The sequence below is a fragment of the Pteropus medius genome, unplaced genomic scaffold (assembly GCF_902729225.1).
Source record: "Pteropus medius unplaced genomic scaffold, Ma_sr-lr_union100, whole genome shotgun sequence".
In the NCBI taxonomy this organism is placed as follows: Eukaryota; Metazoa; Chordata; class Mammalia; order Chiroptera; family Pteropodidae; genus Pteropus; species Pteropus medius.
Window position 1 is genome coordinate 3551743 of NW_024356333.1, and position 14491 is coordinate 3566233.

The 14491-nt window shown below is 34.5% G+C and overlaps 1 protein-coding gene across 1 annotated transcript in view; it reads right to left on the minus strand.

The window, feature by feature from the left end:
* The window catches only part of CNTNAP2 (contactin associated protein 2), a 1613390-nt gene that overhangs the window by 903383 nt on the left and 695516 nt on the right, over positions 1–14491 (minus strand). The gene's annotated exons all lie outside the window — the stretch shown is intronic.

Sequence of the window (14491 nt, forward strand, 5' to 3'; positions counted from 1 at the left end):
TATAACCCTTCTAAACTTCCTTGGGCTATAACAATCCTTCCACTTTCTACAAAAACTGAGATTTTCATTGGCTCCTCACTCTTAACTAAGTGTCAATAAAATATCCATGTGGGTAAAGGACACCAACTGTGTCTCATATCTACGGTTGCATAATTATCCTCTAGTGTAAACTGCTGAGAAATTAGTTATTTCTTACAAACTTTCTATGTATTTGATAGATAAAACAGGGACTCATTCTTTCAAAAATATTTCAGTACTACCTAACGCAGTGAAGGTAGAATGTCCAAGCTCAACACCAAGTGACTGACTGAATTCTAACAGAAATAAATACACGTTACCTTTGATATAATACAAAGAAGAAGACTGGACTAAATACTAAAACCAGATTCAGTATGGTTTCACCACTAGCTTCTTGAGGGGTGGCCTCAGAAAGAGTTCCTCCTCTGCACACCCAGGAGCTGGATGAGAAAATACCTAAGAGATCTTTTACCTCTAAACATTTTCTGGCTTCATGAGTCCTGTTTTCTGCTCTTCTTTGATGTCAGTCACTTCAGAGAATCTCTTTTAAGTCTGAAAATTATATTTTGATATGGAGGCAACTTTTTTTTAATAAAATGACTGTTAACTCTGAGCATTAAGACCTCATTTTTTATGCTTAATTAATGTTTAAGGCATATTTTCTTATGAGGGAAAGAGCAGATGCTATATTCATTTCAGAGATGAGACTAAATGGAAATGAATAAACAATTACTAAATGATCCTAAATGCTACGAAAGAAAACTACAAAATGTGAACACCAGCAACAACAATAATGGCTAATATTTATGAGTGCTCACCTTAAGCCAGTCACTGTACTAAGCACATTATATTTGTTATCTCATTTAATCTCCATGACAAATATATGGAGTAACCATTATTACTCCCATTTTGAGGTGGCAGAAAGGGGACTGAAAAGCTTAAGCAACCATTGCAAATCACCCATTAAATAAACATGGCATTTACTTAAGATTTAAACCCAAAGAGCCATCTCCTTTCATTAAATCATAATGCATATCATAAAGGAAAATGTGACACTTCAAAATATGCTTAATACAAATAATCCCTATACATGCATATTGTGCTCAAAACTAAAAAGTGACATTGTGAAGCAAATTTTTGCAAATGAATTCTGACTATGTTAATGACATACAAAATCACCCATGGCTCTAGGCAATATTAGAGACTGATGAAAATGCAAATTATTTAAATTGAAAATTGATGTTATATAAAGTTAAGCAAGATATATTTTTTTCCCCTATCTGATTTTAAAACATGTTTTTTACATTGTTTTTCTTTACAAGTATATTTTTGTAAATTACTTTATATAATCAAATATATATTTTGAAATATAAATTGTAGTACAGAAATATTACACTGCTTCTTTTTGTATATCATTTACAATATAGATTTTAGGTACTTTTTATGGCATTATTAATTTTATACATATCATAAAGAGTGGGTTTTGAATTATTAGCATCCGAACACTAAGTAAACTAGTTAATTCAGCTGGCTTTATATGTTCCTTTAAATATAGTAACTGGTCGTTCTTTTGGGGTAATGATTTATAGGTGGAGCATCCAACTGGTTCCCAACTGTTTCAAGAGCCCAGGAGTGCCAGAGAAGCAACAGAGAGTCATTAAGCTTGAGAGAGGAGTGGATGTGAACAGGGGTAAGTCTGGCCAGCCTCTGTGGATAGGTAAGTGTGTACATAATAACACTGAAAAAGATCCTAAAATAGTATGAAACCAAAATTGACTAAGATTAAATTTCCCCAAAGGCCATTGAGATGGGACCTTGAAATTAAAAGTGTTGAGGAAAGGATGAGAACTTTAACACACATCTGATTTGTAATTTGAGATCAAAATCTTGCATACATTTTAAATTATATTCTGATTATAGTAATTTTTAAATGCAGGAAAGTACATAAAAGTTAACCATAATATCATATCTCAGACATAAATATAGTTAATAATTTGATGCAATTTTTATATTTTTTAACCAACTAGTAAGTGAAAGAGATATTGCTTTGTATAAACATTTTTAAATTCTGCTTTTCTTCATCTACTACCATATTGTGACCATGTTTTATTGTCATTAAAAATTATTTAAAGGTTTTGTAATGGCTGTACGGCACAGTTTATTCAACTTTTTTTGTGTCACAACTTTCAAATTACTACTTTTGTGAACATTTTTATTTTAGGTATATTGTACTCTAGTCAGGCACATAAATATCCACATTTTTTACCAATTGTTCTTTTGGAAGCTTTTGGGAATAGGCAATGAATACACTAGCTAACAAACAAACAAATACATCGTTATCCTGGTTTTATATTCACTGGTTGAATGAGTAAACAAAAATTTATTTAGTCTTTAGTTTTCTCATAGGTAAAATGGAGACAATTATAGTTCCTAACTTGTAGCAGTATTAAGAAGATTAAATAAGGCACTTAGCACAATGCTCTAGATATGCTGCATACTCTTAATTATATAAATAACGATAATTATTATTACTATCCTGACTGTAGATCTGTTACACTCTCGTCTGGTGCTGTCTTTAGGAGGTAACATGCTTTGGTAAAAAGATCAAAATTTAGTCTGACAGTGTGTGATACATGGGTAAGTTACCTTACCTCTTCAAACTTTGGTATTCTCATTTGCAAAATGGGGATACCACCACCTATTTTGTAGGATTGTGAAGTTATTATAGATATGAGCCAGAAACACTCAACAAATGTTAGGTATTTCTTAGCTTCCAGATCCAATGTTTCATAGCAGATATATTTCTGATTCGAACTAGTGAGAATTAAATTAAACTAACAGTAGTTTAGTTAACCAAATCACTCTCTTCACTGAAAAGTAAGCATGGAAAAAGAAAAAGCAATATACTTAGTTCCGAAATGTGATCCCAGTATATTGTGGGAAATAATCACAGTCAAGAGCATTCCTAGTCTATACTTCCCCTACGCCCCGAAAATGAATCATATTTCCTATACAAAAAAATATTGTAGTCAAGATTATTATGAAATGAATCATCTGAACCAAACTGAAGCTGTCTGGAGTTATCCAAATAGCTCTGATTTGATCAGTTCAATCTAAAGCCATAAGAAATCAGTCAAATCAATTTAATGACACTGCCCACTCAAGAAACTGTTTGAACCACTACATAGAGCACAGTTCTACACTCTCCACATATTATGTCCCGCTATGTACATCTCTGAATAAGCATGATTAAGATGACACAGTGACTTTATGCCCTCCAGGAGACATTTCTTCATGTCTGAAGTCAATTTTGGTTGTCACAACAGGAGGAGTTTGATGTACTATTAACATGAGTAGGCCAGGGATGCTGAAGATTCTATAATTAACAGGGCAGCCTCTCCCTACCAATGTCCAACAATAAATTATCTTCCAAAAACATCAACAGTATCAAGGATAAAAAGACCTCAGTCTATAGTGATATTCACTGTGGTCAAAGTATAAAATACAATTTGTTTTAAAACATATATTTATTCTTTTAATTTAGAAAGAATATACAAAACAAGATAAAACAAACAGAATAAGAAGAGAATGAGTAGCACAAACTGTAAAAGCAGAGATGAGGTGATCTAGAATCATCAATGGAAAGTCGTGGGAGCGATACAGGAGGCTCTACAACCATGCCGAGCAGTATTTGGACAAGTCCAGAGTGAATCTACATTGGTCGTTAAAAAAGGAGGAAACAATGTATTCTCTAGTCATCTCACGGCCTTGAATTCAAATACTTCCTTTGTAGCATGATTTTAAATGAATCTGTGCCATGTTTTACCTTAAACATTGTTGACAAACCCTCACCTGAAGAATGAATAGAAATCCCTATTCTGCTGTACCCATCGAATATGCTTCTAGGTCTCTCACTGGGTTTTGTTGTAATAATTACTAAATTTTATTTTTGATTGTTAACTTTAGCATTAGTAAATATACTTTATTTTTGGTCAACCAATAGCACCCCTGTAATAGATGGACACGGCACACCTAAATTTGGAGTAGAGGTTAACGAGAGGGTTTGTTAAACCAGTTGTGCTCAGAGTCGAACACTATGGAGAGTGAGTGAGCACAGTTATATTTCCACCGAGTCTTCTGCAACATAGGAAAACCTTGTAATATGATTTGAGGGGAATAATTATCTTTATTATTCAAGCACAATACCAAGGGAAAAAAATCTCCCCTGCCTCAACATTAAAACATTTACATTTGAAAATTTAAGAAGCCACTTGCCATTCTCTAGATTCGTTTTGTATGATACACAAATACGGATGATATAGCAGGTATAATATAGGCCAGACTACTAAGTAAGCGACCTGGTAAACTGTAGGTTCATAGCGGGAAGAAAGAATGTTGCATGAGGTTTTGCACGTTGTTGACTGGACTCAGGTGAATAATTAACACAATCCATGTGGTGATTAGGATCAGACGGTTAAATCAGATTTTATGCAAATATCAGTCTTACCTAGAGCCTGACTTTACCAATAATTTTAGGAAACAAACCATCCAGAAACGGTGGTATAAGGCCTGAAATTAAAAGCACAGTATTATGTATGCCTTGACTTCTGAGGAAAACCAGGTTCTCAAAAGGTCTAACCACAAGTTCCCCTAGGAACTCTGCTCCCATGGATGAAGTCCCCTAGTGAAAAGTCCTTCCTGTTTCAGGAACCAGGTGCAGTCTCTTATCACTGAGCACATGGGGCTTCAGCTCCCTGCCACCCACAGAATTATTCAAACAATCGCACATCCTCCTGTGGGAACCAAGGGACACTTCACTCTCTTGATACTATAAGGCACGTCTCTCACTTAGCCTGACTCTATTCACTCTGTTCCCAAGTACAACCCCCACATGGCCTGCATGGCATGTGGTGTCCATCTCCCATGGGCTGCAAATACACATGACTGATAATCTGCTGCTGATCTCATCTCTCTGATGTTGGGTGTCAGATATTCAGCCATCCCCATAACCCTAGGTGGGAATAGCTTCCTCATCAATGGGATTTAAAAATGAGGTGATTAAGACAGAGGCAGGAACCAGACAGGGAGGGGTCTAGAACAGCCTGCACAGTTTCTCAGGTGTCCCTTCTTATATCACACTGAGCTCCTTGACCTAGACTTATAGGGAGGGTGTCTAATAAGCCAGGCAGTTACTGCCTCATACAGAAGGGCGCATTTAGGTTGTGAAACATCTCCATTCAATACTTTAATGATTACTCAGCTTATGAGTTAATTTCCATGGAGCCAAGATCACAAATCTAGAGAGCATTTACCATAGGCAACCTAAAAAAGAGATATCTTGCTCAAAACCTTCCATAGATAAGGGCTTCCTCCTTGAAAAAATAATTATTTGGGAATGCTCGGCATTACAGTTGTCAGAATGTTTACAGAGACTGGTCCAGTCTACCTGCCTTTTTTCTTCCTTAATATTAGAAATTCAGAATGAAATGGAACATAAGGCAACTTCTTTAACCGCTCCCACTTCACCAAACATGAAAGACTGAAAAGACTTTAGTAAGACTAAAGACAAATAGTATGACACTATTTGGAGCATGAGAAAATATTACGTAAATGTTCAATTCAGAAGTATACAGAATAAAATTGTGATAATTCTTCTTAAGTCTAGGTATGGTGGATCTGATACCAGTCTAATAGGAATAAAATTATTCAATGTTTGAAAATGACTGATTTCTAATTTTTAATTGATATATCCAAGAATGTGGACTGTTTGAAAATTTAAATGTCAGCATACTAAGTGATTTTATTATATCGTTACTTTTAATTCATGAGGGTGATAACTGCCATCCTAAATATTTGCTCTTCTCTCTCTAGCTAAGCTCATTTAAATAGGTGACAATTAAGACTAACAACTCAAGAAATAAAAGCTAATAAAAGAATCATATATATGCAGTGTTTTAAATTTTACTTCTTTCTTCACATTAAACAAGAATTTTAAGTGACGACGTTGTAACTATAACTCTGACTTTAATATTCTCTGCAATCACGTAAATAAGATTAACATATATGTAAAAGGTAGTGAAAATATCTGATGAGCTGAGATTCTCTGAAAAAATGGACTGACTGAAGTTGATAAACTTTTTGCACCAAACAGCAAGGAAAGCTTGAGCTGTGTTTATTTGTGAGCTGTCCTTAAATGAGTGTATTATGAAGATCAGTCCTGTAAATTTTCCTATTGGAAATGTGGAGTGTGCAATGCCATTGAGGTATTTTTCTTGCTGAATAACTCCTTCTATGTATTCTTATAGCGAAAACTATGTGCCAATTTATAGTCATTAGAATCCACAAAATAGTATTTTCTGTAGGCCATCATTATGATTATAAAAAGTCCTTGTGCGTGGAGAAGAAAAGAAGAATTAACCAGAGCAGAGAGGTATCAAACGTCATAACAATGTTCTAAATTATTATGCAGGTTTGCTATGTCTGTGATTATCTTATGCCAGTCACATAACCCTGTGGATTTTAGTTTTCTCATTAGTAAAATAAGGAATCGGGCTGAGATGTCTCTTGAGAACTTTTTAGTTTAAAAGTGCTTGTAGAGTATATATATGGCTCTTTGTATTAATCAAAATATCTTATTTATAAACCATGCTGAGGCACAGTTATTTTTCATTATTTTATTCTTATCTTCAACCAGTTAACATAGTATGTGCATGCTTTTTAAAATATGCTTGTATTGTTATGAAAAGAGGTTTGGATTAATATTTACAGTACAAAATACATCCTCTTATTCCACAATAGAAGTATACTTTTTTTCCTAATTTGGAATGGCAAAAATGGGCTTCATTACATGTTGTGCTATACCAATAACTTTAGCTTGCTTTAAATCAACACTATTGATTTTACATCAAATTAACATTTGAAAATTACTGAGTAAACTTAAATTTAGATTTTTGTAGTAAGCAATACAATGTAAATATAACTCTAAATCAGTGACATACTAAATATATCTCCAAAATATGAACTAGTTGCCATTTGTAATTGTCCTGTAGCTAAGTAGAAAGTTACATTTGCTATGTTTTTCCACTGAATAACCTCAATAGTAACTATCTTCCAAGGAAAGAAATTACACTGAAAAAAAAATCAATTAAAGGTTGATAATATGTATCCCATGGACATGAAAAACCAGAACAGAATCCTTTGTTTTTTATAACTTATATTTCCTTTCAATGTAAATATCACCCTCAAATGTTGATCCAGGAATAAGACCCACTAAGTTTTTGACTTTTTATCATATAAAATAATAATACTTTATTACCTTTTAATATTTACACCTTTAAGTTTACATTGCTAAATAAGTCAAGACCATGAAACAAATGGCCTAGTATATTTTTCACCATATCAAAAATATCAGACTGCTATAAGAATGCAGTTGCTGGCTGCATTACCATCCACCATGGTGAGCTACAATTAGATATAGAGAAACAGTCTTTCTATTGTAATTTTCCAATTCCACTTTGAAATATAAACTGCTTTTTAAAGAAGTGAAGAATATAACATGTGCTTGAATCTAAATTCCATTTCTCTTAAAGACAAGAATATTTGTTTATAACCTATTTTTTTAAAAATCTACTGCATACGAACATAGGAACTCAGCATATCTATACATTATTTACTAGCATACATAAATAATGTCCATACATTATTTACTAGCATGACAATTTTAATTATCTCTTTACTATGTGGAACTTGACTTTGATAGCTATTAAATCTGTTTTTATATTGATTTACTTTTATTTTCACATTAATCTGCATGTAAAGTTCAAATTAATTAATAAGAGTGTGGTATTTTTCCTCTGATGATAAACAATTTATATATGTAATCCATGAAGCAGTTTCATAAAATTGTGGTTTAAAATACCCTTAAGTAGAAATAACAAAGGTCTATACACATTCGAATCAGAAAAAGAAAAATTGAGTTCTCTACTTTATATGGCTCTTTTGGAACATCTATTAATACATTCAGAGTTAGCAATTATTTTAACATTCTGTAGGCCTCTAGAGCGCCATTCAGTATGATGTAATAGAATCATATCTTGTTGAACCAATAAAAAAATCTATACAATGTCGAATAGTAATTTTCACTGAGAGAATAAATTAGGTTTAAATCATTTACATCTTACATTAGTTCAGTTGTGCAAACATCAACTGTGTACAGGGAGTCTGCTAATTAATGGAATGCCAATGATGAATAAGGTGACTTTGTGTGCCCCTTCTCCCCAATATCTTAAGATCTGCTATATTTTGCAATGCGTTGATAAATATTCCATTGGATATATTCACATAATGTAATTGGAGTAAAAACGAAAACAAAAACAAAAACAAAAAACAAAAACGATGTGGTTTATTCTGGAAATTCAGAGACCTCTTGCTGGAAACTGCATCTTGATTGAATCCTAGAAGATAGGACAGATTGGTCAGGTGACGAATGATGACGAGGACATTACAGTCGGAGAGGACATCTCAGATGAATATATGTTAAAAGCAGGTCATGTATTTGGAAGTAGGAATAGTTTGTGTTAGTGGAGCACAAAGTTCAACATGAAAATGATAGGGCCTAAGACTACAGAAGTAATAGGAAGGGCACTATATTTCAGGCTAACAACTTATACTTTATAGGCAATGTAGCATCATTAAAGTCTTTTAAGTAAAGGTGTGATATGATCAGATTTGCATTTTGGATTTAAAATTAGCAAAATGATTTAAAAATAGAATTCAATAAATGCTAATGGGATTGATGAATCTATGTCATAAAATATTGATCTTCAAGCAACAGTACGTCTTTTACTTTGTGTGTGATGAACAAAAAAATATAAGAATCTGGAACCCTTTTACATTATGCAAAATTAAACATCTAATTTAAATAGGAAAACAGGTTGACTTCTAGAACTTATTTCTTTGCTCAGCTAAACTGATCTAAAAAGTAATTATTACCAATTTTAATGAATATTTATTGTAGCAGGTTGAATAATGTTTGCCACAACATTCGGCTCCACTCAGAAACTCAACATATAGACTTACTTGGAAATAGGGTCTCTGCAGATGTGATGTTACTGTGCAAAAAGGTCAGCTTGGTTTAGGGTGGTTCCTAAATCCAAGGACATGTGTCCTTATAAGACTACGTGAGGATACAAAGACATAAACACAGAGGGAGGAAGGCCTTGTGAAGACAGAGACTAGAATGATGCAGCTACAAGTCAAGCAACACCAAGAACCGCCAACAACCAACAGAAGCTCAGGGAGAAGCATGAGCCTCCACAAGGAATTAACCCTGAAAACACCTTGATTTCAAACTTTGGCCCTCCAGAACTGTGAGATAATAAATCTCTGTTGTCTTAGACACACAATTTGTGGTAATTTGCTACAACAGCCCCAGCAAACTAATACATGTTTACATGGCAGTGTCTCTCATCTAGGCAGAATAAGAGCTATGGGAATTACTCTGTGGTACTTATAAGAGAATATTCTCATTAGCACAGCATGAAAAGGATGAAACACTATCCTCCTTCGATTTGTATGTGGCTTCTCCTGACATGGTTTTCCCTCCCTGCCAGCTTGGCACTTATTTTCCACCATGATTTGCATTGGGTGACATATCTAGGCTTTATTAATTATTCATCTAAAGAGAGAAGGCATATATAGAAATCATTTCAGCTGTGTGTATTCTGGTTTCCCAAGATGCTGACCTTACTCTTATGAAGACTCTAGTTAAAGCTAATTTGGTATTTGTCACCAAAAAAGCTCACTATTTTCAACAATACACTGTGTTGGGCTTTTGTTAAATGAATGTTTGAATATTGTAGCCATAATGATTTTTTTTTTTAAATCATTAGACTGTAACTTCTCTCTTTTGTTTCACGTAGTCTCTTTGGTATAGAATATGATGAGCATCAGTGTTTTGGGAGACAGCTTACTGAGTCAAAAGACATGGGGAATATTAGCAAGTTTTTAAAATAACAGCATACACTTATTTTGACAAAATGAGGGAAAACTAAAGGTAGAGAGAGCTGAATAACCTAAAATGAGTTTAAATTCATTGAAATTGGAATTCATGTGATTGTCAAGACAAGTCAGGAAACAAAAACAGTAGAAACCCTAAAGATTTTGAAGGAGTGGCCTGGAACTAAACTTCTTCCCCTGGAACAGAGTGAACATATTTCAATCTTGAGAGGTATCTAACTTCTCAGAGGACGAAGTGACCATGGAAGCACTGCACGGAGGAAAGACAACACACACGAGGGGAGTCACAGGAGGCATACACTCCGATGGAAGCGGTGCTCACACAGATTTCTCCCTTCCGGTTCTGGCAAACTTTGAAATAAAAGAAGTACAACCCTATCCCCTAACCTGCAGGTTTAAGACAGATCATAGATAAACCCTCTAAGGGGTTTCTAGAAAGATGAGAGAATTCATTTCTCTCTCCCACAAGAGTGATCAAAGCCTAGATTCCCTGCTTGCTGGGGCCCCAGAGTACACAGCACTGCTACTCAGAGGAGGGCAAAAGGGAGGTATGTCTGTCTGACGATTCCCCAAAGACCCAGGATTTCTTTTCTCATTGAAAAATCAAACAAAGCCCTTACGGCAACAGTTCACTAAGTTCAAGAAAAAACAGAGGGTCATCTTTGAAGGAACCACTCCAGTTTGAATTCCAGTACAGATAAATCTAAACCATTGTAACTTTGGGAAAGTTATCCTTTACAAGTGTGTTCAACACATCTTTTTCTTATTATAAACATGTATATTTTTCTTGAAAAAGAGAATGTAATTTACATTCTACAAAAATAGACAAAAAATAATCTGACCTGAACATTAGTTAGAAAAATGACCTGTCACCAAATTTTCGACAGTAAAAACAGTCTCCAAGATAATTAAATTGTGTTTTTTTTTCCCCCCAAAGCAAGGAAAAAAATATTTAGAGACTGTCACTTAAAAAACAAGTGCTGTAATCTGTTTAGATTGTAACAAGAAAAATAAAAAGCAGATGTTTTGGTTCTTCTAAGCTACATGATCCAATATGGTAGCCAGTTTTCACCCTATTTTAATTCACATTAATCAAAATTAAATAAAATTAGAAGTTTAGTTCCTCAGTTGTCTTGGCTAAATTTCAATTGCTCAATAGCTACACGTGGCTAGTGACTACAGCAGATTGAGACATTTAAAGTTCTACTGGAGAGCACTGCTCGGAGCTATTTCTGTGCCTTTTTTTTTCTAAAATATTGAAATCTGTATTAGTTTCCTGTTGCTATTATAACAAATTACCCAAAATACAGTGCTTTAAACAAAAGAGATTTGTTCTCTCACAGTTTTGGAGGCCAGAAGTCCCCAATTGGTTTCACTGGTTTGAAATCAACGTGTCGGCAGGACCATACTCCCTCCAGAGGCTCTAGGGTAGATCTGCTAGTCTCCTGTTCTGGCCACATCCCATGGCTTGTAGCCAGACAGCTCCAATCTCTGCCTCCGTGGTCAGCTTGCCTCCCTCTTTTCTGTCTGGGAAACCACCCTCTGCCTACCTCTTATAAGGACACACATGACTGCATCCAGAGCCCACCTGCACGAGTGCAGGATAATCACCCTATGTCAATATCATTAACTTAATCACACCTACAAACACTTGTCTTTTAAAGTAATATTTATAGGGTCCAGGAATTAGGACCTGAGATCTCTGGGAGGCCATTATCCAATTTACTACAACCTGCTACAATACTATTTTTCAAATTCTATTTTACTTTATTTGATTCTGTTACCAATTTATCATTTACTCCACTGGGCATCTATAGGTATAAATATTAATATAGTTTTCCAAAGCGTATGATTTTTCCTCCAGAAAGGCTTATACGCTTAGAAAATCTAGCTTCCAATTTAGCTTCAGGTATTTTTCCTCCCCATCTTATGGTTGTCAAAGCCTAGGATTGATGGAAAAGCCTATGACAGCACTAATTCAAAACTTTACAAACCCACTTGCAAGGATTACAGAACATGTTGTTATATTTTAAGCCACACCTGAGTCGGAGCACTATTTCCTCTGGGCGAGCTGCTTTTTCCTTTTGCTGTGAGTTCTAAAGTAATTCCATTGACAGTATTGGTTTTAAAATAATTATTTTTAAAGGAAGCCATCTCAAAAAGATGCATGTCTAGATAGTGTAATGAGAATGAAAATAAAAAGAAAAGAAATAGAGTTGGCTGTAAAAACTACTCAAAACAATTAGAAAAATGGACAAATAAAAGACAATCCAATAGAAATATGGGCAATATTCCTGAACAAACACGTCAGGAAAGAGGGTATACAAATGACCAGTAAGCATAAACTCTTTAAAAATCAGGAAAATGTTCATTAACACTAAAATGAGATATAACGAACACCCGACAGAAGGGCTAACACTTTTAAATCGATGCTAAGTGTCTGAAATTGTATAGCAACAGGAACACATTGCTGTGAAAGTCTAAACTGACACAACCACTTTAGAAAAATTTCTGTCATTCTTAACCAACTTGAGTATATACATATGCTATCTTGATATTACCCCTTCCTAGGTCTCTACCCATGGAAATGTATTTATAGAAATTCTACAGAAAGAGCCCCAAATTGGAAACATTCAAATGTTCCTAAACATGAAATGAAAGAAAAATTGTGGAATATTCATACAACAGAATACTACTATTAATGGAAATAAATGAATACCCCATCAGCATGGATAATTATCACAAATATAACTGAGGGGGCCCAATGAGTGCATCTGGGGTGTCGATGTGATTTCTTACCTGGAGCTGGTCACATGGATATTCACTTTGTTGGAATTAAGGACTAGGCAAACAGTGGTAGTGTACCAGACTCTCTGGTTTCCCTTCTGGCTCTATCACTCAGGCTGTGTGCCTTTGGGCAAATATTGACTTTCACTATTTTTATTCTAATAAACATTGCTAGATTAAATTGCCTTTGTCTTTCATACCATGTTTTTCGTATTCACTGTGGTATTATTTCACTGGGGTGAAATCAGCATATTTCACGACACAAAAAAGTGTTCCATAAACAATTAATAAAAGAAATTATATATATCATGGTTTCCATTAAGAATATTACATACTTTTCATTTATTGAAAGTTGAACACGCTCCTTATAAAATTTGTCACACTGATAAAAATATCAGTTTTGGGGGGTTTTCATTTTTTCTTTTTTTGCCTTCCCGTCATGATGCCGACATCTAGAACACTGTGAGCGCAGGGTTTCCTTTCCAGGAATACCCAGAGTACACAGTAGAAAGGACCTACATTTGTGTTAGGGCTCATTGTAGGCTTCTTCTGAAGAGTTCTAATTTTTCTGAAGAACTAAATCTCTCTGTCTCTCTACTCATCATATTTGCTATAATAAAGTAATGACCAAATAAAATAAACCCCTACAGAATATTTAAAATGATCTCCATGGCCCCTTTATAGTAATCAGATCAGTCTGCACATAACAATGTTGCCTATGAACTAATAAAATACGAACTGGTCATCATTATAGCTACTATTTCACATTAATCTCTGCAAGTAAATTCAGAGGTAAAAACTTTATATACTTTTTTTTGTTATGAACTACCAAGTGTTTGGTTAATTTAAAATGCTTGCCCATTAGGGCATCTGCCATTTTCTGGTTATAGTGAGTTTTATTTTTATGAGTCTACAGGAAGAGGTAGGTAAGAATCTAAAGGGAGATTCGCTGCATAAAGCCGATATTCCAATTCTCTGCCCTGTCCGTATCCAGCATCACTCCTCCCCTGACCAATTGGAAGAACAGGAAGAAACATCTCTTGGAAGGAAGAAAATACGTTTTCCCAGAGAATTCACATACTAAAGCCAGTGTTTGCTAATCATGTGTTTGAAGACTGAATTTATACTACCTAAGGGCCTCAAAAATCCTCAATCTTTAAAGTAATTTGGTGTTGGTACTGCCTTCATAGAAGAAACAAGCAAAAATAAATTCTCTCTAAAAGAATGCACCATCAATATCTGCCCAAAAGAAGTTCCACAGATACAGTTTTGAAGAAACTGAAGTCACAGTCAAGAACATGGATGCGCATAAGGATAAATAAGAAGGACAGGCAGATAGGAAGTCTATGAAGGAAGGAGAGAAAATGAGGAGCGGGAGAGGGAGGAATAAACAAGCACTACTAGCGAAAATAAGTGGAAACAATAGATAGCAGAATTAAAATCCCCCAAAGTCCACATATTGGAATAATTAGACTTATGTATAATATATTTAAGAAATACAAAAAGGAAATTCAAAAGACGCTTAAAGGAAAAGAAACTTTTTATATGACCAAATTGGAAAAAGATGCAAATAAGACTTATAGATACATAAAATACAACTGACCTTGAAACTCAGTGCTTGGATTTTAAAAAGTGATAACTTTAACCAAAGAGAAATGGAAGGAAGCTC